The 22,037-nt window shown below is 48.1% G+C and overlaps 1 long non-coding RNA gene across 1 annotated transcript; it reads right to left on the reverse strand.

Moving 5' to 3' along the window:
- Positions 1 to 233: 233 nt before the first annotated feature.
- LOC149344996 (uncharacterized) lies at positions 234 to 20,405 on the reverse strand. The gene is made up of 3 exons (XR_016282807.1): positions 20,283 to 20,405; positions 858 to 1,015; positions 234 to 316 (listed from the first exon to the last, which is right to left on the reverse strand). It is a non-coding gene; the product is annotated as an uncharacterized LOC149344996 (long non-coding RNA).
- Positions 20,406 to 22,037: the final 1,632 nt, after the last annotated feature.

A 22,037-nucleotide genomic window follows, 5' to 3' on the forward strand; every position in this document is an offset into this window, starting at 1 on the left:
AATCTTGACAGAGCATGAGACCTATATTCCGAAAGCCACCAATACTCGCAAGAGAAATGCAAGAAGCAGGCGGGACAGCCACAGGAGAATGGTGGCAGAATATATATTGTATGCTTAATCAGTAGATTAACTTTACTGCATTGCCGGTAAATGAAAGAAAGTAATTAAATGAATATATAAGTAATATGAAGCCAAAGTGTTCCTATTTGGTAACGTAATTTACTGCTTCTTACCACCAGCATCAGGTTCAAATTCTTCGAAATGTAGAACAGCCGGATCCACCTTGCTCACGCTAACTTCAAACATTTTCTGGTTCCTGCATGAATTTGTGAGCAGTTGTGAGGCCTTCTTTTGCTTGAGAGGATATGTTTAGTCAAATTCAGGCAGTAAAGAAATAAGACCACTACATCTTGTAAGATGTAGTGGTGTTTAAGCATCATTAAGATGTTTAAATAAGACGCACCGTCAAACGTGAACACTTTCGTAGGAACAGTTTCCAGACAGACCGCACAGCTCATACCGGTGTAGGGTAATTAGGCAGGCCTGAAGTGCACTCTGATGACTTCGTTTATCTTTACACTCAATGCTCGTTTTCACCCTAAAGCCTTTAACACATTGATGGGCAGATTTTACAAGCCGGAAATTAAGTTTTGCTTTCCTGAGGAATGCTTAAGCACTCGCATAGAGAATTAAATACACTCGCAAAGGAACATGAACCTACTTGCCCACGACCACGAACCTACTAGCCCGAACAAGAGCTTTAACTATGATAGATAAGATGTTTCTTGTCTGCGTTTTGCACATCATGCGGAGAAAGCATTACACACAAGAAACCACAAAGAGAGAAATCCGATTACCAGTCGGAGGTCTTGTTACGAGTATCCAATATCGTGAGGTCTGATGTGTCATTGTATACTATGTATTCCAACTCAACGCAAGGCATTCTCGTCGTGAATGTTGTGTTCGCTCCGCTGCTTCTATTCATCAGGAAATAGTTATAAGGTGGAGACAGCACCTGAAATAAAAATCTTGGATAAGTTCAACCGCTCACTTTTATTTTGCATACTGCATCTGGATCACTACTATCGATGCTTTCGTTGCCATCATTATGTATACAATCGTAGACTGAAGTGCTCAGGATGCGTAGCCGCTTACTCAAACGCGTAACTGCGTCACCCAGTCGCCAGAGAATGCGGGTCTATTACGCGCTCTAAGGGGTGCCTGTCTGGAAACACCATATCTGCCTCACTCGGGCTTGGTACGAAAAGTGGCCCTGACAATGAGTCGATAAGCTAGCACCCTTCATGGCGTATGCGACCACTCTGATAATGCGTGGATAATCTGTATTTAATTTTCAATGCGGCTAGCAGCCCACTGCACCGGGCTGCCTTCACACCGTGGTTACGCGTATCAAGCCGGGGGATTTGAAAACCGTTCAGGCGACGGCGAACCTTGGTTTGGTTTTGTTTAACGGGTTTTACGTCCCAAAGCGACTCAGGCTATGAGGGACGCCGTAGTGGAGGGCTCCGGAAATTTCGACCACCTGGGGTTCTTTAAAGCGCACTGACATCGTAAAGTACACGGGCCCCTAGAATTTCGCCTCCATCGAAATTCCAGCCGCCGCGGCCGGGATCGAACCCGTGTCTTTCGGCTCAGCAGCTGAGCACCATAACCACTGAGCCACCGCGGCGGCACGGCCCACCTTGTTCACAGACACTTTCCAAAAAATTGGCAGGGGCTTAGCTTTGGTTAAGCCTGGTAGGTTTTGAAAGCAGGTGTTTTATACTGCGTTTGGGGTTTGGGGTTTACAGGGGGTTGAATGTCCCAAAGGGACTCAGGCTATTAGGGACGCCCTAGTAAAGGGTTCAGGAAATTTCGACCACCTGGGGTTCTTTAAACTGCACGGACATCGCTCAGTACACGGGCCTCTAGAATTTCGCCTCCATCGAAATTCAGCTGCCGCCGCCGGGATCGAACCCGCGTCTATCGGGTAAGTAGCCGAGCACCATAACCACTGAGCCACACGCGGCGAAGTTTTATACTGCATATGCAGCGCCTCTAATGGGAGGAGCGCGGCGCGCCGTGCCAAGCGGCCGCCGTTAGCCGACGAGCCGAGTTGGCAGCCCGTCTCTCCCTCCTGGCATGACGTCATGCCATAACGTCACCAGCGCCTCTAGTGGGAGGAGCGCGGCGCGCCGTGGCAAGCGGCCTCCGTTACCCGACGAGCCGTTGGTAGCCCGTCTCTCGCTCCTGGTATGACGTGACGCTCTAACGCCACTAGCGCCTGAGCGTAATTTCGTTTCCTCTAATTCATTTTAAGACGAAAGCCTTTAATGGCCCGTGCTCGCGGTGTCCGTCCATGCTCGCGGTGTCCGTCCGTCCTCGCGGCGTCCGTCCGTGCTCGCGGTGTCCGTCCTTGCGCTGGAATCGTGCCAACTGTCGCCTCTCCTCCGCGCAGCGGCGCTACCTCGTGCGTAATTTCCTTTCCTCTAATTCATTTTCTTCACTAGGGACAATCTTTGTGTTCCTTCTTTCGCTCTAACTTCCTCCCTTCCTCTGCAAACGAATTACGGGTGGCCACCGAGAGATGCGAGACAGTTACTGTGTGATTTCCTTTCCTGAAATAGAATTTTCGTTGTCTTCACTACGGCTCCTCTTCGTATTTCTTCTTTCACTCCCACTTCCTCCCTTCTTGTATGGTGCGGTTCAGGTGTGCACCGCGACAGTTGCCACGTCAGAGGTCATTGTAAAGGTCAAACGTGGATACCGGCCGCCGCTACGCGAAAGGCCGTTAGTGAGCTTAGTGTTGCTTTCGCAATAAAAAACAACGCAACGACAAAGTGGCAATGCTAAACCCACCACACACACAGGTGTCACACAGGTGCTGTTCATACGCTAAGAATGCTGCACACGAGCACTAGGGCTGTACTAGATATGACACTTGAAGCAAGCTGCGATATTAGTACCACAGAAAGAAACTGCACACGCCCTTTTCTTTAACTAAACAAAAAACTAACTCGCATTTATTTATGCTTGTATTTATTATACTTTACACACGTTTTTTTTTTTCATTATAAAGTAGCTTCAAGTTTCCCTCCATTTCTAAGGTCGTTTGAATTGTATATTCTATGCGATGTTGCTGCTAGTAGGCATTAGTTTGCGTTTCGTTCACTCTAGCCCGATTAGTTGATGGCCTTTGGCGCACACTTCCATATTTATTTACACTAGCAACAGCGCCCGGACGGGCATTATTGTAGCAGGAAGGTATATACACAAAATGGCAGTCAACGATAGTAACCCGTACATACACACAGCGATGGCGTAGAGGCAGAGCATCCGCCTCACGTGCAAGAATACCGGTGTTCGAATCCCTGTGCCTCGCAATTCTCTACCGGGTTTAAGAAAAAAACAACTCTGCTTGTCGATGGAATTGCATAACCAGGCCTGGGATGCGGCCTGATTTCGGTGACGAGAACAACGCACTCCCTTACCAGAACAGGATTTGTCCACCCTGGTCTACTACTTGGCCGCACCCTTCAATGAAAAAAGCCAATGAACCCTCGTCCCTAAGTCCCAAGCGGCTGCGGAGCAAGTGACCAAGACGACGGTCAAACTTGTGAGGCTGCGCAAGATGCTAAGAATCTCTGGCTCCGGACAGGCCGCCATTAGAAACTGAACCTGGCAACGTTAAAAGCTAGAACCTTATCTAGTGAGGCTAGCTTAGCACTGCTGTTCGAGAAATTAGCCGGCCTTAAATGGGATGTCAGAGGGCTAATGCGATTAGGAAGACAGTTGAGGCGTATACAGTTCTAAAGGGCGGACATGTACTGTGCTAACGGGGATTAATGCATAGACGACAACTAGGTGTGGGATTCCCGATCAATCAGGAAATAGCTGGAAACTTTATAGTTTTATAGTAATAACGAGGGCGTGGCAGCTATCGTAATTAGGCTCAATGAGAGGTACAAGCTGAAGATGGCGCAGTCTAACGCGCCTACATCAGGCCGTGGTGACGAGATCGTTGAAAGCTGCTATGAAGACGTGGAATCGGTAATGAACAAAGTAAAATCACAGTACACTGTACTGACGAGCGACTTCACTGCGAAGGTAGGCAAGAAGCAGGCTGGTGACCAGGCGGTAGGTGACTATGGCATAGGTTCTAGGAATATCAGGGGAGAGTCATTAATAGAGTTCGCGGATAGAAATAACTCACGGTTCAATAATACCTTCCTCCTCAAACAAGAAAACAGGAAGTAGACGCGCAAGAGCCCCAGTGCTGAGACTAAAAATGAAATGGGCTTCATGCTATGCGCTCACCCTTGCATCGTAGAAGATGTGGAGGTCCTCGGTAAGGTACAGTCAGGCCGGAATGAGACGCGAAAAGAGCATGTCAAGAAAACAAAATATTTTACCTGCCTACTTTCAGCTGGAGTGTACAACTAGACCGATTAATGTGTCTGGGTAAAGGGCCTACTGAAATGCATAATCGAAAATAGGTTGTAAAGGAATATCTCGCTGCAAAGCAGAAATGTATGACATATGCGTGTTCGCGTTTCATTCCGGCCTGACTGTACGTTGTAGCGACCACAGAATCTTACGTTCTCGTATTGGCTTAGATTTGACTAGAAAACGGAGGAAACTAGTGAAGCGGAAGCATATTAACGAGATAGCGGTAAAAGGGACAGTAGAGGAATCCAGAATTTCCCTGCAGAACGGATATTGAGTTTTAACTGAGCAAGACTACCGTAATGTTGCGTCAGTAAACGATAATCTCATAGTCAAGTGCATCGTAGAAGTAGTCGGTAGGATGGTTCAACAGCATACCGGAAACCTATCTCAGCAGACGAAAGATCCGATTAAGAAACGTCAAAGCATGAGAGCGTCTAACTGTGGAGACAGAATAGAACTAGCAGAGGTATCAAATTTGATAAATAAGTGCAAGGTAGTCGTCATAAGAGAGTTTAATATGTAGCAAATCGAGCATGCCCTAAAGAACGGAGGTAGCCTGAAAGCCGTTTAGAGGAAATAAGGCATAAGTAAAAACAAGATGCATGTCATTAGCAATAGAATTTCATTAGCAATATGGATAAGATAGTTCAAATATGCCAAGAGTTCTACACAAATCTATACAGTACCCAATGCAATCAGAACGTTAATGAGAGAGACGGTAGAGCACAGCAATAGCACATCCCGCCAGTAAAGAAAGAGGAAGTGTGGGAAGTCTTCGCAGCAATGGAGCAGCAGGTGAGGATTATGTAACAGGAGATTTGTTGAAGGACAGAGGGTAGACTGTGCTAGAAAAATAGCCACACTGTATACGCAATGCCTTGTGACCTCGAGCGTACCAGACGCTTGGAAGAACGATAACATTTTCCAATTCATAAGAAAGGAGACGTCAAGGACTGAAAAATTGCATACCTAGCAGCTTACTCTCAGTTGCCTAAAAGGTATTTAGTGAGGTAATCACTAATAGAATCTGGACAACCTCTGACTCCAAAGAAGTCATCAGCCAGAGTTTAGCAACGGATTCTCGACAATCGACCATACTCACACTATCACTCAAATGATATAGAAATGCGCAGAATCTAACCGACCCCTATACATAGCCATCACTGATTACGAGAAACCATTTGACTTAGCGGAAACCTCAGCTGTCATGCAGGCCTTGAGCAATCAGGGTGTAGAATAGTTATCAAGGAAATCAAGGCGGAAAGCTGGGCTAGTTGGTTTGTCATAGTTAATTAAAAGACTAGCGCATAAAACTAGGACTAAGACAGAGAAGGAGACAGGACGAGCGCTAAATATCAACTGAAGGTTTACTACACCAAACAGGTACTTAAAAACACTTCAGTGGCACATGCGCACACTGGATTACAAAGAGCACAAACTAATCAAAATGTGGCAAACTGTTTCGGAGATACATGGTTTCTTTCCTGGTCAGGGCAAGTGACGTCGTCGTGCTGACACACAATTAACTGTAGAAGAGTGTTGTGTGCAAATATTGGAAGACATCTATAACGACTGAACTACTGCCATAGTCCTCCATAAAGACAGCAATAAAATTCCAATAACGAAGGGTGTCAGGCAGGGAGACACGATCTCGCCATTGCTATTCACCGCCTGTTTGCAGGAGGTATTCCTAGGCCTGAACTGGAAACAGATGGGATAAGAGTTCACGGAGAATACCTCAGTAATCTACAATTTACTAATAACATTGCCTTGCTAAGTAGCTCAGAACATGAACTGCAAAGCATGATGAATGAATTAGACAGGCAGATTAGAACGGTGGATCTAAAAATTAACATGCAGAAACATAAAGTAATGCTCAACAGTCTAGCAAGGGAACCGCGGTTCACAATCTGTAGCGAGGTGCTGGAAACAGTGAGGGAATATGCCTACTTAGCGGAGGTAGTGACCGCTGACCCGGATCATGAGAGGGAAATAACTAGAAGGATAAGAATGGGAGAAAAGTATACAGTAGCTGTATCTTACCGGTACGCACCTAAGGGGCAGAAACGTGGAGGCTCATGGAGAGGGTTCAGCTTAAGTTCAGGACAACACAGTGAGCTATGGACCGAAAAATGATAGGTTTAACGTTAAAACACTGGAAGAGAGCGGAGTCGGTGAGGTAACAAACGAGGGTTAACGACATCCCAGTTGAAATCAAGAGGAGAAAATGGGCTTGGGCTGGGCATGTATTCCGAAAGCAAGATAACCGCTGGTCCTTGAGGGCAGCGGAGTGAACTCAGAGAAGGCAAGCGCAGTAGAGGGAGGCAGAAAGTTATTTGGGCGGATGAGATTAAGCAGTTTTCGGGGGTACGATGGCCGCAACTAGCAAAGGACAAGGTTAATTCGAGGGTCTTGGGAGAGGTCTTTGCCTTCCAGTAAATGTAGTCAGGCTGATGATGACATACATACATAAACAATAAGTGTTTACACACCGCAGACACTGACAAGTCAACAACACCCAACAACAACAGCTCAAGGAAATATTGTAGCAAGTGGAAAAAAAGACGAGGAGCGATCGCCGCGCGCCGACGACGACGTTGCTGCTAGCGGACCTGCCTGTTTTTCTGCGCCCCTGCTTTCACCTGTTGTCACCGCCTGCCTGTACGTCAGGCCGTGACAATATAGGACATACCATTACACATATTTAATGGGCAGACTCAGGAGGCGATCAAAGAAAGACTCAAGACTGTAAAGCGAGGGACAAGACGAAGCTGTACCAAGCGCCTTAGTGGCAGAGTCATTTGGAGAAGATAAGACACGGAACGCTGCAAATGTGTAGAAAAGGATGACGGAAGAGCGGTGACAGTGCGGACTGGTAAATTATCCTACTCACTGATTGTTTTTGGGAAGAAAACGTAGCTAAAAATTTTGATCCCACGCGTGTATTCCTGGATTTTTATTCAGTGATCCGTTTGGGGAGACACCAGTTGGTGGCTTAATGTACATGTCCTTAACAATGCCTGTTCTGCCCTGAAAAATGTTATTCAAAGGACGCGACGTGAGATATTTCCTGCTATTTTCCAGTGGTCAATTTAGCTTGTCTTAAATTATTGTAGAACTTTTTTTTTAATGGTCACCAGATGCAAAGCGGGCTGCGCGTTTCTGGACACGCTCAAGATAGTTCATATTTTGCTTCCTGTAGGGGACCGATGCAGAACAACCATATTCCAATATTGGAAGGAAATAAGTCAGGTATAGCATTTCTTTGAGTTCAAGCGGGGCTTGAGAGAACGTTAACGGAATGAAGTTAAACGGGTGGCTAGCTCTGCATGGTAAGTAGTGAATGTGAGTGTTCCATGACAAGCCAATAGAAACACAACTCCGAGATATTTGTGATATGAAAATGCTGTTACACGTACACCACCCATACTATAGCTGTTGACTTGAGGATCTTTTATGCGTAGCATATTGCAATCACTCAGTTCAGCCCTTGGGCGCGGCCGGGCAGCCACCAAACCACGTGACGTTACGTCACGTGGTGACGTGACGTCACCAAACCACTTAAAAAAAAGAAAAAAAAGAGCGACTGAGCATGGTGGCGGTTGCCACCGCCCCGTTTCAAAGGGGGCGCTCCTATCCATCCATCCATACGTCACGGCGGAAAAGCTGCTGAGAAAATTGAGTGCCGCCAAGTAATACCTCGCGCAAAAAGACCGCGCAATATGCAACGCATTCTTGGCTTAACCAAGCTAAGCCTGGGCATATTTTATGCGTAGCATATTGCAATCACTCAGTTCAGCCCTTGGGCGCGGCCGGGCAGCCACCAAAACACATGACATGACGTCACGTGGTATGGTGACGTCACGTCACGTGGTGACGTGACATCACCAAACCACGTAAGAAAAGAAAAAAAAATAACGCAAAAAAGAAAAGGAGAAAAGGAAAAAGAAGAAAAAAAAAACAGAAAAGGAAAAGAAAGAGAGAAAAGGACGGCTGAGCATGGTGGCGGTTGCCACCGCCCCGTTTCAAAGGGGGCGGTGGCATCCATCCATCCATCCATCCGTCCGTCCGTCCGTCCGTCCGTCCGGTCCGTCCGGTCCGTCCGGTCCGTCCGTCCGTCCGTCCGTCCGTCCGTCCGTCCGTCCATCCGTCCGTCCGTCCGTCCGTCCATCCATCCATCCGTCCGTCCATCCATCCATCCGTCCGTCCGTCCATCCATCCATCCATCCATCCATCCATCCATCCATCCATCCATCCATCCATCCATCCATCCATCCATCCATCCATCCATCCATCCATCCATCCATCCATCCATCCATCCATCCATCACGGAGGAAAAGCTGCTGATAAAATCGAGTGCCGCCTCGCGCACAAAGGCCGCGCAATATGCAACGCATATTTGGCTTAACCAAGCTAAGCCTGGGCATTTTTTTTAATGCGACTATGTTGCATTCTGAAAGATTCACGTTCATTTTTTATTCCTGACACTAGAAAAAGATACAGTCACGGTCCTTTTGAAGCAGTTTTGTCTCTCTTTCACAACGGATAATGTGATGCACGCAACAGTAGACGGCACACAATCTGATTGAACTATACACATGTGATGATAGATCATTGACATCGATCGAAAAGAGAAACAGTCGTAAGGACGGCCCTTGCAGCACACCTGACAACACCGGTGTTTCTCATGACTTCACTCCGCTGTTGGAGCTGCCACCAGTTGTTGGCGAAGATGGGGGATTCTGGAGTCGTTGCCAGCTCGCTGCTGCTGCTGCTGCTCGCTTGACGGAACCGTGGTCAAGCTTCGACACCCGTTCCCACCACCACCAGGACAGGAGTGCCGCCAAGTCAAAGATTTAAGTGATGGGAGGAAGATTACGATAGCGTTTATTTACATCTTTTTACAAGCATAAGAGACTGAAGTGAGGCTCCAAAATGAGACTCTATGGGAGGCTATGGGAGGCTAAGAGAGGCTATGGGAGGCTAAGAGAGGCTGTCCTGCCGCACTCGTTGTCGACTTTTATACTGTTCTCCTTCCCTAAATTCCCTAGGTTGAGGACGCCCACGCCGGGGTGGGAGGGGCCCAGATCACAAACAACACAAACTTGTGCGCACAAACACACCACTGCACTTAGGGCCACGCCCCCGTCACATATGGAGCCTGAGGGAAAGAAGGTTGTCGTCGAGGTAGCGTTGACTGCGGTAGGTGATGGCCTCCGGCCAGTCGAAGGTTTCTGCGGGTCACCGACATCTGCTGATAATCAAAGACACCCGCCGCTCGAGGCCGGAAAGCGAGGTCGCGAAAAGGTCGAAAGTGGTTCCCCATGCCTGGAGAAGTTCGCGAGGGTCGGAGAGGATGCCGCTGGCCTGTCGTGCTGCTTGGCACGCCACAGAGCCACACGAAACGAGGCCCTTTGTTCCCCGGCATGGCCACGGCAAATGGGGAAGATAACGTTCGTCTCCCCGAGGCGGCGGCGGCGTTCTACACGTGCAGGCACTTTGTGAAGGGGGTCTGGTTTTGGTCCTGCACTCCAACCGGACAAACTCCGTAATTGAAGCCAGCTGTCACCTGGGTCCTCTCCGGGCGTGCGGTCCATGGCGGCAGGCCCGAAGGTAATCACACTCAAGTTGCTCGCAGCCATACACAGTAGAAGCAGGCGTACTGGCTGCCACCCGGCGAGACTTGTTGACGTCGATCTTAATAGCTCCTCCGCGGCCCGGAAAATCTCGAATGGCCAGCGTTCCCCACCGCTGGGCAGGAAGAGATGGGCTCGCGTCCACGTTGATATCTTGGCTTGCAACATCAACTTCCAAGGGAAACCCAAAACACCAAACCACCAACAAAGGAAAGCACAGATGGGACGTTCCAAACAACAAAGCACCGCTCCACGCGCAAGCGTTCGGAATTCACTCAAGGCCCACCAGGCTTCCTTTTAGTACCAAACAAAACCCTGCTCCAGAATACTGACCCCTCAATTTTGCCCGAATTTAGGGTCAAATCGAGCGTCCGCGTCACATCTGAGGTCGCCAAAGACAGACTGCCACGTTGTACGATAAGCGGTGGTGTGTCAAAGCCTACAAATTTTGATTAGAAACTCCATTCCTTATCAATCAAGCTCTGATCCCCTATACCACCCGAATATCGAAAGTCTGCTTAAAATTTTGGCCCACGCTCAGTTTAATCCTCTGGCTCTTCTCAAAGAACCTTGATCGCTCGAGACTGAGAATCAACTGCTCCAGTTAAACTCACAAAAATGCGACTGCTCATCAAAATCGGTACTCCTTCCAGTACTGGCGCAAAACTTCTCTTAAACTCATTGTGTCAGGCACCATAACCTGTACACAAGCTGCTACAGCCGCTCTCTCTGCAAAATTCTGCAGCCACTTCATTTGGTTAATATCCGAATACCACAATCGGCTGACTAACCACGCGCCAATAAACACGAATGCGCAGATGTGCATAATTATGCGCACTTTCTTTGCCTTCGCAAGGCATTAGCTACACTGCCGTTAATGTAGCAACAACCGCCAGGTACCTCAACCAAGTCTGGCACGTCTGAATCTACTAAAGATACAAAAGAATCGTGCGCCAAGATTCCAACACCAAGAAGCTTGCTTTCTCTAAACGGCTCCACCTAAGCAAACAGCACATCGTCTACTCGGGAATCTTCGCTATACTCCTTTAAGTGCCCTTATTTCTCGGTAGCATGGCAAATTTAACTCTCATTTCTAACTCAGACTTTAATCTTTCTCAATTTTAAGAGAAAACACAGTAACGTCCGGTCAACTCCAAATCTTTAGCTCAAAACAAAGTAGGCCTTCCCTTTTTGATTTCGCACATCAAAAAAGTACAAAAAAACAGCTACTTCGAATGGCTACGTGGGGGTGAAAGCTGACTCACCTCCGCCGTGTCGAAGTGATTAGCCCTTCAGACGCGCCCTCTGGGGTCGCGCTTTGACTGATGACACTGCTGTCATTTCGCTACAAAAGGCCACTGAAAAAAGCCATCTACGACTCCCTCTGTCGTCTCCGCGCCCCCTCGACACGCTCAGAAAGCCTTGGTAGCGCCTGCAAAGTCGAGAACCGGCTCTTGGCGACGCACAGCGACCAGCGCGGGAAGCTGTTCTTTGTTGTCGCCCCCAGCACGAAGATCGGCTACCCTTTCGCCCTGCGCGCTTCCGGGAATCCAGTGCCGAAAGTGAAGGACGCATCCTTTTTTTCAACTGCGCGCGGTGAACATGCCTGCGTGCGGGGTCTCTGTTTCTCAATCCCTGTGCTCGCATGCGCTGACGGTCGCGCAACCTAGCGCTTCCCGGTCTCTCGGGCCGCTTTGCCTTTTCCCTTTCCGCCTTCTTGTCAGGTACGGGTTGTCTAGGCTTTCCCGCAGGCCGATGCCCTCTGAAAAACCCCCCTCCTGCTCTGCTTGGAAGATGCGGTCTTCCCTTTCTGTTACTGCGGTCAAGTTTACAACAATCCACGCGTGTCGCCTGACCAGTAACTTTAGCCGCAAGCTTGCGAGCTCTAATGCGGGAAGGCTTCTCTTTCCCTCCTGCCGCATTTTCATCTGTGCTAACACTAGCCCCTGTACACGCACGCGAATTTAGGGCCTGACATTTCAACCGTTTCCTTTTGGTTCTTGCCCTTTTCCTTTTTCGCTTTGAACTTTCCGCGTGCACCGCCTGAACCAAGACTGTTTCCTCCAGCTCTTGACATGACTTGCCTGATCCTTCCTTAGGCGGCAAATTGACCTCCTTGCCTTCGCAACAGATGGTCATCTCTACAGAGCTGACAGACGGACCTTCAGCTGCCCCGGAAATGAGCAGTTCGCTCCCCTGAAGGTAGTCCTCTGCAGCTGGCTTATCGCTCTCAGTGCTTTCCTCCGAAACGCACTGCTCTTTTCGAATCGGGCTCTCTTCCTCTGTCTCAGCCTGGCTTTCAATACTGCGTTTTAACTCAACAGCAGCTTCGCACTCTTGATACGCCAGCTTCGCTGAGGTAGCCACAACCCTGGCTTTGTCACTGGCACCGCAGTGACGCCTCAAATCGGAGTTGCCACGATTCGCCATTCCTAAAGGGCTCCCCTTTGTTTCCATTTTGATACCTCTACCTTTGGGGAAGTTATCCCTTTCACATCCGTGCCGGTTAGTCGCCTGTACAGGCCCCTTTCTAGCGTCCTCGCGCTTAACTAACTCGGCGACGGTTCCTACTCTCACTACACAGCCTCTATTCGGAGCTCTCTCTTTTCTAAACCGTCCGTGCCAGTTAGACTCTATTTCTCGGCCCTTATTCGCAGGTTTGCGACTGTCGAACAGGGCGACGTTCTGTTTAGCTAGCTTGGGAAGTCTCTCTTGGCTCGGCTTTGTCCGACGCCATCCGTGCCCTCTCCATTCGTTTTCTGAACGAGCTCTCGCGGAGTTACACTTAGCTAACTCGGAGACGGTCTCTGTAGCCTCTCTATTTTGGCCGCGCTCTGTCGTGTACCATCCATGCCGGTTTTGCGCCAATTCGCAATCCTTTCTTACGGCGTCACGTCTCTCTAACTGGAGCATTGAAGGCCCTGTCTGGACGGAGATAGCGTCACTCATTGCTACTTCGTCCCCATTAAGCCCGTTGAGCTTTGCTAGCCGCCTTTTCTCAGCCTCGAGTTTAAGCTCTTTTAGCTCCGCTGCTAGCTTCTCCATACGCTCCTGGTGCTGTGCCTCTCGTTCCTCTCTTTCCGCTTCCTCAGCTCTTTCACGCTCCTGTAGCTGTGCCTCTAGCTTCTCTCTTTCCGCTTCCTCAGCTCTTTTAAGCTGCTCTTCTTTTACCCACTTGTGCATATTATCCCAAGCAATTTCAAAATCATCTTCTTCCTCCGTTTCTAAATTTTGGATTGCCTGGACAATATCGGAATCTTCCGCTCTTTCCTCCACATCCACTCCCAACTCATCGCACAAGAACAACAGTTCTGTCCTCGACAACCTCGTCAGGTCCACGGTCGCTGCTTTTAAATATTGGCTTTGCTCGCTCATGGTGATTCTGAGCAACTACCCCTGTGCTACAGACATACAAACACCCGATAAACCAGCAGTTCAAATTATTAACCCAGAATTTGAAGCCTGGAGGATCCAAAGCAAAAGCCAAACACACACCCGCAGATGCAGCACCATGTCACCTGGTTCATCACACCGCTGCCAACCAGTTGTTGGGTCTGGGGGGAGTTGGGGCTTCTATCCCACCGCTGCCACCAGTTGTTGGAGCTGCCACCACTTGTTGGCGAAGATGGGGGATTCTGGAGTCGTTGCCAGCTCGCTGCTGCTGCTGCTGCTCGCTTGACGGAACCGTGGTCAAGCTTCGACACCCGTTCCCACCACCACAAGGACAGGAGTGCCGCCAAGTCAAAGAGTTAAGTGATGGGAGGAAGATTACGATAGCGTTTATTTACATCTTTTTACAAGCATAAGAGACTGAAGTGAGGCTCCAAAATGAGACTCTATGGGAGGCTATGGGAGGCTAAGAGAGGCTATGGGAGGCTAAGAGAGGCTGTCCTGCCGCACTCGTTGTCGACTTTTATACTGTTCTCCTTCCCTAAATTCCCTAGGTTGAGGACGACCACGCCGGGGTGGGAGGGGCCCAGATCACAAACAACACAAACTTGTGCGCACAAACACACCACTGCACTTAGGGCCACGCCCCCGTCACATATGGAGCCTGAGGGAAAGAAGGTTGTCGTCGAGGTAGCGTTGACTGCGGTAGGTGATGGCCTCTGGCCAGTCGAAGGTTTCTGCGGGTCACCGACATCTGCTGATAATCAAAGACACCCGCCGCTCGAGGCCGAAAGCGAGGTCGCGAAAAGGTCGAAAGTGGTTCCCCATGCCTGGAGAAGTTCGCGAGGGTCGGAGAGGATGCCGCCGGCCTGTCGTGGTGGTTGGAACGCCACAGAGCCACACGAAACGAGGCCCTTTGTTCCCCGGCATGGCCACGGCAAATGGGGAAGATAACGTTCGTCTCCCCGAGGCGGCGGCGGCGTTCTACACGTGCAGGCACTTTGTGAAGGGGGTCTGGTTTTGGTCCTGCACTCCAACCGGGCAAACTCCGTAATTGAAGCCAGCTGTCACCTGGGTCCTCTCCGGGCGTGCGGTCCATGGCGGCAGGCCCGAAGGTAATCACACTCAAGTTGCTCGCAGCCATACACAGTAGAAGCAGGCGTACTGGCGGCCACCCGGCGAGACTTGTTGACGTCGATCTTAATACCGCCTACACACACAGCATTGCTTTCGCTGACTCAGATACGCAGTTCACCATTTCAGCACCTTATTCTTTCGGGTTTCAGTAAGAACGGCCAAAATGATAGCATGGTCCGTATTTTCGCGGCTCGTTGGCGACCATGGCTTCGCCCTTGCTTCTGCCGTCAGAAGCGCTGTCATAACTATGACGCGGTGAAATTTTTCGCGTCAGAGCCGGAGGTATGAAACTCGAACTAGGTTCGGTTTGAAACACTTCAGCTCAGCCTTCTGATGAAGGAGAACTGGTGGCTAAAAATGAGTAGTTCCTGCGCATGCAAGCAGCCCAAGGGACAGCAGAGGCGTGCGATTTGTCTGAGGCATCGAAAAACGAAGTTGCTCTGTCTTCGCAGACTGTGGCTGGAAACACACACGAGCAAGAAGTTTTTTTCTGCTCGATACCATGGCCATGACAGCGATACGACGCTCCATTTGGCTTTCCTCCTGCAGCTATAGAAATGAATTGGCGCTGACACTTAGAATAAGTGGACAAAGGTGTGCATGAAGTCTTCTACCCCTGCCATAGATTCCAGAGTTCCCGCACAAGAAGATAGACAAAAAGAAACGTTGAATTATGCACCCAGCAGCATAATTTTGGTTTAGCAGCCGGCAGCGCTGACTCAGCTTCTGACGGCGAAAGGAGCTAGGGAAGCTACGGTGGTCAGCAAGCCGCGAAAAGACGGGCCACGCAGTCTGGCCTCCACCATCACAACCATCCTGCCTCGAGGGGCATTATCACTTGATCATAGAAATGTAGCCAGATGTTTAGAGCGGATACCAGAGTGGGCCAGAGAACGTAGTTTGGGCGGTATAGACCAGCGTTTTGTCCTCTACATTGCAGGCGCTTTAATCCTCTCCACAGAGCGAGTGCTACCAGCCAGACACTCATGCATCATCCGGGAGTGAGTCACAGTACTAGTGCTTGAAGATTTTGCGCATGACCGGATAGCTACTCTAAACACAACACATTGAGAAAACTTGCAATCACCGCAACAATCTTAGATGAGGGTTTAGTGTGCCGTCCAGTCGGGGAATATCACTAGAGAGCTGTTAGACTTTATTATAGGGCTTGCCTGCATGTGAACGACGTTGTGCATAATGTCCGGGTCAGCTGTTCTTGCACTGTTTCTATGGCTTCAACGTCCGTCTTGGCTCTGCAGTGACGGCCCTCCGGTGGCACACTTTAAGCGACTAAGTATAGTGCGCACCGCGACCTAAGGCAATTGAATGTACCAAAACTAATGACGACCTTTCAACTAAGACGCTTTCCCTCTTCCCTGTCGCGCCCCGGGGGGGTAGGTAGAAGCGCCGCGCTCGAAGCGCCGCGGTCGCGTGCTACCGCGTGCTTTTTTCCTCCGCAGCCGACGCTAGTGCCATTCCCGGGTGTGCTTGCTTTTGTTTTTATGTGGCAGACTTGGCGGGGAGGGTTTCGGCAGTGCTGACGGCGTTTACTTGCTGCGACGACGCACAGCTTGTGTTGTGCTTAGGGGTGCAAAAGCCGAGCAGACAACGGCAAAATGCGTTTCGTTATTCCCTCCGCTAAAAACAACACGGCTCGCCGAATGGTTTGGCTACGCAGTATAGTCCACGAAACATCCGACAGCGCACTGGGTCTGCGCCTTTATGAGCTAAGTGATCATCCTTCACTACTCATTCCTGTGTTTTCCGAAGATTTGGTGCGAAGCGTGGGAAACTGCAGTTTGTCATCGCAGTAAATGACGATCTGCCGGGTTATGGTTAGTACGTTCCCTCGAAGGCTGCGAAAACAAAGCATCGTCCTGTATTGCTCCACCGATGGCGCTGCTGACCCTGCAAGTCAAGCGTCCATGTTGCGGGCATTGCATAGCACATTGATTCAGTTGTATTTCGACTCGCTCACGAGTTAGGCCTCATTAAGTTAGAGCTCCGCCGTTCATGCTGCTCGTTGTGCAGGCCTAGCTGTTATGTGGCCCGTATTGCTGGATGTATTTATGTTTTTGCAGCTGTACTCCTTCGCTTACGAACTTAAGACAAACGAAGCGGGTCTTTATATTTCAACTCCCGATGATCACGTTGCTAGCAGTGCAGTTCTAGCTGTGAAGTTGCGCTCGTTGCTGCACATAATTGTTTTCTTTCAGTTGTATTCCTTCGCCTACGAACTCGATACTAAAGCGACGGCTCTCAATGTTTCAGTCTCGCTTATCAAGCTGCTCGTAGTGCAGGCCTACCTATGATATTGCGCACACTGCTGAACCAATTTCTTCTGGCGGGGTTGTTCTGAAAGACGGCCGTTACTAAGCGTGGGCACAGTAACGACAGCTATCTTTTGAATACATCGTATATGTCTGCTTGATATTTGGGTACGCAAGCGAGGACTTCCGCTAAAAAGTAGCAAACATGTTCATGGCCGTCGACACACTGCCAAATGCACGTGCCAAACTGGCTGGTTGAACTTTTGTAAGGTGGATAGGAAGGATGCACTGACGCCGGGGCGCGCACATACGCTGGCAATCAATATTTGGCGTTCTTAAAGCTAATATGGCCTTGAGTACGGCGTGCTGGCGTGTTATCAGTTGTGCATTATTTTAAATTATTTATGAAAGTTCATACTGTTATCTTTCCGTGCCTTGCATCATCTCTGATAAAGTTGTGTTATAACAAATCTTGCTTTTTTGCTGTGTTAGTCCAGGCTGCTAGTCGTAATTCATGACGGAAGCCAATATCATCTTATCAATCATTATTGCTTGTGCTGACGCAGTCACATAATTATGACAGTCACATAAACAAACAGCTTTCTAGTGAGTCACGAAGTGCTGCAGCTTCGCACGTAGCAGTACTTGTAACGGGTGTTGTCATTGCTGTTAATCAACTAAGACAATTCGTCCTACAGCAAAATTTTTTTATCTTATCCCTGTAACAATAGGCAATTACGGCACCCTATTCTCCAATCTACACAGAAACACAAGTGACTGCAGCCACTAGAATCCTTGCTACGTTAGCATGTGGCCTGTCTGGGCAATATTTAGCCTCTTCAAAACGATTGCCCAGCTTTCTTTCCAGCAATAAAAAAAAAACTAAGGGGAGTGGACAAATGCGCCTCGAAAAGTACTACCCATTGTGCGTACAAACGAGCCTTTGGAAGTAGAATACGGTTCGGAAGTATTACGCCGCTATCGGTTCATATAAAGCGTAGACCGCACATCTGTCTGTAACAAAAGTAACAGCCAGATATATACACTCACAGAGTATACTATCCATTTCGTATTGGAAGCGTAAAGTTTAAAATACGATTGGGCAAAAGGCGCGACCCGAAAAAAACAACACTTCTAGAATATCCACTATAGCGTCTTGAAAGCACGAGCTGATGGGCGAGTTGGTTATGCATTGAAGCAGCAATGTTATGCATTGTTTGATTGAACACTACAGTGTCGTAATATAGCTCGAGAGCTTGAGTTCCGCGGTGTACTCTGTAATCAAAGGATCGGTATTCGAAAAGCTTCGATGAATCAATGCATCATTGTTCGGGATAGTTATTGAAGTAAACATATTTTTAATTTCTCACTGAACGCTCTTGTTTCGACCGAAGCGAAGGCAGCAAACGCAACACAACTCATTCGGGAGCGCTGGTCTACTTCGCGCCAAAGGGCGAGTGTTACGAGCGTGTGCTATCTGAAATCAGTCTTGGTGTTGCCACCGTACGCGCCCGGGGGGAGCCGAGAGGAGCGCCTGAATAGGAGGAGGCGGTAGGAGGTTTCGGTACCTTTAGTTCATTGAAAGGCTTCAGTGCGAACGCGTACCACGCGCCTCCACTGCGCATGTCTCTATAGGTCCCTATGTGTCAGGCCCACGCGCAGGCATCAACAGCATCTCTCGCCATCTGGCTAAATGAAACCGATATGCGCATGCACGCTGACGCGCATATTTCTATCTGGGTAATTTTCCCAGCGTAGCATAGCTCTCACTTCCTAGCAGGTTTAATTTGATATGACCATTTATGCATGCAACTCCAATTAAAAACAACCTGATATTGAGCTACAGTTGACGCAGCAATTCTGAACAAAGGATTGTCTCAACTCGAAGTTGTTCATGAACGCAATTTCTTCGTACATCGCATAATTGCACCACAACAGTAAGTATGCAGCGCCACCGTTTCAGGACGAGTGAAGACTAAGAAAAATGTCGGGATATACTTGTGGGTTTCTGTCTAGGGTGTGAACAATAATGAACACGCTAGGCGGCAGGCGATGGGTTCGAACGGGGATCGGTGCTTGTCTTACAATCTCTCATTCATGGCTGGGAGTCTGCAAGAATGATGTGGCCGCTCTGCTTCTTATATCTCTGGGCTGCGACATAGTTGGTGACCTGGACTGCATACGAAAACGCCAACTCCTCATCTGTAGTCCGTCAATTACTCCAGAGGCGTCATCAATGGCAAATTGAACGCGTAATACAAGCTCAGGGGGAAAAAAAAAGTTGACTTCCAGCGCACGAAAGCCGCTTGCAGCGCTGAAAGGGTACAGGCGTACTTTTGCACAAAGGCACCGATATTCGCGCTTTCGAGAAAGCGGGAGCGTGTTCACCGATATTGCCTGCTTCTTATTGGATCGTGTAATTTGCTTGTTGCGAGATACTAGGCCCGTTTGCGCTCCCGCTACCGCCGCGCGAGTAAGCTGTCTGGCTGCTTGAAATATTCACTCTAGGCCTGAAGAAGGTAACGATAGCCGGAAAAGTAGGGGCCACAAACGCTGTTCCGTCTGCACCGGTTCTATTTCAAGTAGGGCAGCGAATATTTCGGAAGTTATTCCGACGGAAACGTTTCGAGAACGCGCTGCCGTCATGATCTGCCGGGTTTTCTTACGAACATAAAACGGCGTATATTATGAACGGCACCCTATATATATCACATTGCAAAGAGCTGCCATGCAGTTATAACGAAAAGTTTTATTATTAGAATTGGTTAACCAGTTTACTAGTTAACATGATTCAGCTATGTTTCTGCTGCCGCCAAAACTCGCATCACTACACATGAGAAGGCTTCTCTAGACCTTGAGGAACCTTCTTTTTTTTTTCAATTAGTGACAGGTTTTTTTGAAACACACGATAAATTATTAAGGAGGATCACCTTGCAGGCGTCTGTGCCATTTTCTACTTCAGTGAAACTTTTGTGCAGAGCAAGGGCGGGAAAGAGCGCTTTCATGGGAAGCTTTGCAAGGTAAATGTACGTTTATCTCCAGTTAGAGTTAACCGAGGACTCTTCGATTATCTCAGGCCACTGACCTCAAGCGCCGTTTCAGACTTCATGCCGTGCTCTTCACGCATTGCTGCGGCCGGCCGGTTATATTTATCTAAGAGATTTACTTATCCAGGGCTAACAAATGTGCTCAGGGTAGTTATTCTAGTTATCGTAGGCATTAAGGTAATGCTCTTCAAAGTGATGCGCACTTTCAGATTTCTAAGTGCTTCCTGTCTATTCGAACCAGTTTGATTTCCAACACACTAAAAATATCCTTTGGTCATCACGCAGCCGTGTTGAGTGAAAGAAAACCAGAATTTTTCTAAAATTAGGCAACAAGGTATACACGCAAAGCTTACGTGGCTTGCATTAATCTTGTTTTCTTCGTGTGCATGGCAGCAAACAATAGTAAACCCAAGCCATAAGGACGAAGCTGCTAGAAAGAACATATTTAGAAAGCGGACTCATACAGCCGTTAGAAGCTAGTCAACACTTGTGTTTATATAGGGATGTCTCTCTGGTACAGCGTGAAATGTCACTTCATTCCCGAATGTCACGAGCACTTGTCACGTCCTCGAAAAACATTTACTGCTTTTTTTTGTTACAAGGAATCGGCAACAGCCACTAATTTACACATACGTTCCCGACCTTTTTTGACATTTACTGAGAAACGTCTTTGCTTGTTTTTAATCTATGGCCGCGTGTTGAAGGCCTTACGAACAGAACTTTTCACAATGCCTGTTGAAGACGCCTGCAGTTTGCAAAAAGAGACATGCTGATAATAGCGGCGGTTTGAACACCATGAAATGGCAAGGTTTGAGCGTCCAGCAGCGGCAAAGAGAACTTATATTTGGGCACGGTAAAATGATTTTGTCAGTTAGACTATTATTGCCTTTTAAAAACTTAGTAATGCTGTCACCATTATGAAGTCTTCAGGAAACATGTGTTTTTCTTTGCTGGTTTCAATAATGTAATTTACTTATGTGTATAACTCCTTGTGGGCTTATGTAATGTGTACGTAACTTTTTGCAGAAAGCTGCCAAGAAAGTTTGCTCAATAAAACTCGGTAAAACGTATGCCATGAATCTCTCTTGACATGAACGAATGCAATAAGGACTTTATTACCCTGCCTATCATAGAAAATGTGTTAGTGTTCTTAAGTTTCCGCTACAAAAAGAGAAGTTTGGTTTGGTTTGGTTTATGAGGTTTAACGTCCCAAAGCGACTAAGGCTATGAGAGACGCCGTAGTGGAGGGCTCCGGAAATTTCGACCACCTGGGGTTTTTTAACGTGCACTGACATCGCACAGCACACGGGCCTCTAGAATTTCTCCTCCAAAGAAATTCCAGCCGCCGCGGCCGGGATCGAACCCGCGTCTTTTGGGTCAGCAGCCGAGCACCATAGCCACTGAGCCACCGCGGCGGCAAAAGAGAAGTAACAATGCTTCAATCCGCTTCTGGAAAGGCTACTTCAAAACCTTGTAACTAAACTTCTATGATAGTTAGGCTGACAAATTTAATCCTTGCATTCCTTTGCATTCCTTGATGCCAGGAAAACTCAATCACATGCATTTTAGCAATTCATTTAAACAAAATGTCGTGCGAGTTTGCGACAAAAAGTTATGTGACATAATACATCAGTGCACAAGGACTGGTTTTACATAAATTGAGTTACATATTTGGAAGCAGCGCCGAAAAACGCATATTTCATTAAGATATCATAACTGTTACATCATTAAAAAACTTCTTTCTAAGTCCCTCTTCGTCCTTAAAATAGTTCGCGCCAGCAAAAATTGAAAACAAGCCAAGAAATTCTGGGCAAGCGCATTTTTTCAATGGGAAGTTGTCAGTGTATGCAGATACCTCCACGGAACGGTTGTAATTTTCGGGCTATTAATTGTCAAAAATACACTTTATTGGTTTTATTAGTTTAGACTTAACTGTCGATGCGAAAGCAGAACAAACTTTGAGAGCTAGACATTGATACACTTTGCGAAGGTAGACCATTTTCATCAATATACTCATTACATTATCTTGCTCTGGTAATATTCCGCAGTTCCCTCATGATAATTGCCAGAAATGCACCCCATTGGTTTACTATGGCTGTCTTAACTAC

This window comes from Amblyomma mixtum, chromosome 5, assembly GCF_055824585.1.
Source record: "Amblyomma mixtum isolate Tamu chromosome 5, ASM5582458v1, whole genome shotgun sequence".
Taxonomy (NCBI): Eukaryota; Metazoa; Arthropoda; class Arachnida; order Ixodida; family Ixodidae; genus Amblyomma; species Amblyomma mixtum.